Source organism: Poecilia formosa, unplaced genomic scaffold, assembly GCF_000485575.1.
Source record: "Poecilia formosa unplaced genomic scaffold, Poecilia_formosa-5.1.2 Scaffold130, whole genome shotgun sequence".
NCBI lineage: Eukaryota > Metazoa > Chordata > Actinopteri > Cyprinodontiformes > Poeciliidae > Poecilia > Poecilia formosa.
In genome coordinates, this window is record NW_006800069.1 from 22,873 (window position 1) to 28,526 (window position 5,654).

Sequence of the window (5,654 nt, forward strand, 5' to 3'; positions counted from 1 at the left end):
ACTTATATTGGTCAAACATTTTATTTTAAATATGCTGTAGGAGCCGTAGTTTGACAACTGTTATAAATATCACCACGTTTTGCGAAAACGGGATTATCTCAGTTTTTGTCGCATGTTTTTAGGAATTGCAGCGGCTGCAGTGCGCCACAATAAAGCTGATAAACAGGTGAAGAACCAAACTAGACAGAACCACTTCTGATTGTTTGCCAAGCCAAACATTCAATAAAAGTTCCACCAAGCCTCTACTAAGGCACTGGGTTCATATTTCTCGACACAGGCAAAAGAAGGTTCAATGTCCAAAGTTATTGATTGTTCTTGGTGATTTATATTCCTCTTTCACCAAACAATTACGGAGATCAAACTTTCATTTGTTCTCATGCTACCACTCTCGCTCTGGTAAAAAACATCGGCCCCAAACCCAAATGCCTGCTGGTCCTTCACCAGGCCTCTGCACTTATAGAAAGTGGACTGACCCACATTACTTCCTGTCTAAATTTAGAAAATAAATAAGAAAAATAATAAAACAAAAAAAATAAATAAAATCAACAGTTATCACCTACAAATAAACTCTGTAAATAATACAAAAAATAGAAATTTAAGAATAAAGTACAATTCAAACGGATAAAGAAATAAAGAAAACATAGCTTGAACAGCTTCTATTCCGCCTTTTCTCGCTCTGTATGTCGACCCGTTGACATGGCAACCGACAAACAACAGCTCAAAGAGCAGATAGCGCAGAGATTACCGATCAGGGGAATCAAAACCAAAAAGCAAACATTTCCCACACAAAAAGTAGCAAAAACACTAAAACAGAACATCCAGTCTGTTACTTTATGTTGTCAGGGTTAATGTTTATATTGTGATTATTATTAAGTTTTCGCCTGATCACCGCGGTGGTTGATTAGCTGATTTAAATAGCTGTTCTACTGATGACTTGGTGGGCGGGTTGTTTAGTGCTAACGGAACCAAAACACACCGAACTGCGCAGCACATGCTAAGGTTATCAATGTCAATAGCAGGCCAGCAACAGTTAGGCTAGCATAACTGACCCACTGCTCACTTGTTCAATCTTTTCATTAAATTAAAACGTTTTCCTCACCTGTGAAATCTGAAGCCTTTATTACCATTATATATGGTTGACTTAACTGCTAAACATTGCGTCCGTTGTTCTTATTCTTTGCATGATTGTAGTATTTTCCTGACCACCGATATTCCTGACTCAATGGACAGCAATGGCGCATGTGTGGCTTACGATAAATCACGTAATGTCCAGTCCAGTAATATATACATAGACATTAATACGTATTGATGTCTATGAATATATATCCATCAATGCTGCCTCTCGCTCTGTCCTTCTTTCGCACTTCCCGCTACTTAGCAGTGGGTGTCAGGTTACATTGTGTTGCATTCAATGTTGTCGGAAAAAAGAGTTTCATGCGCTTAATGTCCGATTTGCCATAACTATTTATTGAATTCATTGTCGCTAGCTGGGGTGGCAACGGGGGTGGCAAGGCTCTCGTTTGGGGAGGCAACTGCCACCCCATGCCACCCCAGTAGATCCGCCCCTGCTTCCCACCACTGAACTTTGGTCTAATCTAACAAGAAGATTCAAGTTCCTAACCAGGCCTGGGTTTTAACCGGCTGTTTACATCTACCAAAGATGCTCTAAGAGAAAGAGGTTTTAGTGCATGGAGACAATTTAACCACATAAACAACATTTCTACAAATAGATATTTTAGTTTCCTTATTTACATTTATTAACACTGTTTTAACATGAATTGTTACAGAGCTTGATGAAAACACTTTAACTCCTGTTTTCCAGAGCTCAACAGATCAGGATTGGGACGCATTCCTGAGCACCACTGACTGAAGGACAAACATTGTCGCAGAACTGAATGAGAAATAACTTGCTTATTGATTCAGAGGAAAATGCTTACCTGGGAGTGACGAATCGATGGGTGATTTCTAAATAAACTCCAGGAAAATAAAAGACAATCAACAACTTACACAAATCTGATATTATACTGTATTCTCTTTGAAGCTTTCCAAAGTTTTATATTTAACTGCCTAAATGACATCTACAGAAGCAACATTGTAGAGTTTCTCTCTCGCTTTCATTTTCCCTGACTACTCTCAATGTCACTTAGAGGTGAGGTTACTGGTTACTAGACATTAAGGGAATCTTTGCTGAACTGGACTATTTGTGAACTCTTGTGATCCTGGGGGCATTTTTTTTTTACATTTCTCACACTAATACATGTTAGTGTGAGAAATATTTTTACTTGCATTGTTGACCATTTGTTCTCCATCTGTGCCAATATTTACAAACTAAGGCTCTTCAGTAGTCACAATGTGTATTGGTGTGTCTGATGTCACGGAGTGCGGTGATTGTGTATGTAACATTTCCAAGAACTCTATTGCTGCTCCATCCCTGCTTTTTCCTTGTTTTGTCTCCCTATCTTTCTTGTAGTTTCCAAATAAATGGCTGCCTGTCTTTGCTGCTGGCCCAGAGTATGGTAGGCTCTGCAGCTACCAATGGAAAGAGACAAAACCTTTAGGGGATGTCCAAAGAAAAGTTATACCCAAACGTTTCCCTCAAACCAAAACTCTAGGTGAAGAATCAAAGCATGCTCAAGACTCTACAGTCCATCGCCTTCTTCTCCATCATTCTTCAACTTAGCCTAAGCAAACAGATCTCTACATCCTCCCATCATACTTTGACATCCTCTTTAAAAGCCTTAGAGAGGAAGAGCTTCTCCTGGACTTCAGTCTTTGCATTCAAGGCAACACTTTCCGCTCCCATAGTGTATTGCTCGCATCTGCCAGTCAATGCCCACATTTATTTTTTTGGTGTAAAACCAATCTCTGGACTTGGAATGAAAGAAATTCCAGATTTCCTGACTCCACTTGGATTTGGGGCTGTTCTGGAGTTTGCATATTATGGACTCTTGGCTGTGGACCACCTTCAAGAAGAAGAGATGGTGGAGGTCCTGAATACCTGTGATTATCTACAAATGGATCGGCTGAGGAAGGGGCTCACACAAACTGTCACCACCTCTGTTTCGAAGGAGAAAGACAAGAGCTTGGCGATGATCAAGGACACGTGGGGCAAAGGATTAGGATGTGATATAATACAAGCAGATACTGGAGAGAGATATTCAGGTAAGATGATACATCTTCCAGTTATACGTTGTGTACTTCTTCCTGACATTTTTACCAGAATCCCTTTCCCAGAATGGGACATCACCTGTGACCCATCCTGGTTGTTAGAAAAAAGTAACGTCAGACATCAACACAAACCTCAGTTATTTCTGACATTTTCCACCCAAATGATGTGTCACGGCTTTACAAACTCATAACGCAGGAATGCGTTGCCTTTCGGAGAAAACTTTCTATGAATATCTCCCTGAACTGACCAAACACCCTGTCAGCAATACAAATAATGAATCATCTGCTGTACTTTTAAAGAACAGACCTCCGGAGAAGAGAAACTGTTTATATATAGACATATGTGGAGGTATACTGAACACCTTTTTCTCTTTTTTTTCTGAACCTTAAAGTTTTCTTTAAGACTGGTGTTGAAGCAATTTATTACTCTTGAATGTAATGTAATTTTGTACATTCATAAAAACATAATTTAAGAAAGTGAATTTTTGATTGCAAAATGAACTGACAAACTAAAGTCATTGCAAATTATTTCTTTGCTATACTTGTAATAATAATAAAGTTATTATTATTATTATTATTATTATTATTATTATTATTCATCTATAATAATTATTAAATATAATAAATATATTATTGTATTTAATAATAATAAAACAATTTAAATTATTTTAATTTTTAAATATTATTTAATTAATAATTATTTTAATTTTTAAATAATAAATGTAATTAAATAATTGCATTGCAATAATAAAATAATAACAGTAATATTTGTTGTTGCTACTATTATCATAGATAGTTATTATTAATTATTATTGTTATTATTAATTCAATTGAAGAAAAAACATGAAAACATTCTCATTGAGAAATCATCTTTAGATTATCCAAGGTCACCTTGGAAAACAGAACGAAAAAAAGGTGAAACTACAACAGCAATAGTGAACGCATAATACGGCAATAGAAACTACCTTTGTACTTAAAAAAATCCAAACAGGAATCAGTGTTTGAATGGAGTAGGGAAGTTTGAATACACATTATTAAGCAACATTTGAAAACTTAAGAAAATCATAGTCTTGTAGACAAAATCAGGTTAAGCAGGATTCCAGTGAAAGAATATTTAAGCAAACGCTGCAGTAGCGTCCTTTAATCCCATCCACCGGCTGCCTTCCTTCTTTCCACTGTTCTATGGAACTCCTTATAAATTAGGATGAAATGTTTGAAGTATTGTCTGTGTGATATCACAGTGGGTTTTTGTGGTGTTTTGTAGAGCGTAATTCTTTAACTCCTTGAGTGGAAGCAGACCATGAATCCTGGTATAAACATTAGTTTTGTACTTTTATGACTGATAAGTCTGTTCAGTCTTGATGTAAGCTTTATAGTTTTTTTCTTTCCTCTCCTCACTAAAATACATAAATATTTACTGAAACAGACTAAATGTGCTCATTTATCCTCATGCTAAATGGTGCAAGCTCATTGCTAGTTAAGCTATGGTAGCTATTTTTGGTTTGCCTGTTTCCAAAATACTGTAGCTTTCTCTGTGTCCGCACTCATAGACAGTTAATGCTGTTTATTCAGACTTAATTGCTACATGTGGCCAAAAAAAAAAAATATTTAAAACATTTTTTTTAATATTTCTGTTAAAATGGTTTCTGTGTAAAATGATGTAATTTGCACTTCCAATAAGGAAAACTGACGGTAGTCCAGAATTACCTAAATTTAGAGGGTTGTTGTTAAATGTACTCATTGCCATTTCAATATTTTTAACAGATTTCTTTGGGGGAAAAAAAAATTGTTAAAAATGAGACAAGATTCTTCTAATCCGACCTGCTTTCGGAAGGAATCCATGAATGATGAACGAAGAATGAAACATAGTATAATTATCTGTTTGTTTGTTTTTTCACAGGCTAGACCTGACGCAGTGGAAATGGGAGGAACTACCTGACATGTTGTGCCCAAGGGACTACTTTGCAGCGGTTTGCCTTGACGCAAAGGTTTTTGTTTTGGGTGGTAACTACGACGACAGCCAATACACGGACGATGTGGAGTTTTACAGTCCTGAGGAAAACACCTGGAGGTGCATAAAGTACTAAGCAAATCTGCACAGGGATACATGTCAGAGGTGCTTTATTAGCACCTTGATAAATTTGTGGGAATGATTTGGGTGGTGCATGTTTTAAAGAGCAGCAGCAACTGACCAAGTTGTTTTGTGGACCTGCTGGCTCACATAGTGCACACAGGTCTTGTAATTTATTTCCAGAAGGCATTGTCAAGAGGTAGAACATAAAACTCAAAATTGCACAAATTGGAGTTATGCAAATAAATGTGCTGAATGGAAACATTTTGAGAAAAACAATCACATTTTTTGATAAAAACGTTTTTGCACTAGGATGAGGTGGTTTCGGCTGAATTCTGGCTCTCACTCCGGTGACACTCAAAGTAAGTTGGTGCCAAGCTTTTGGTGCATCAGTTGCTATCCAAAATGGATCCAA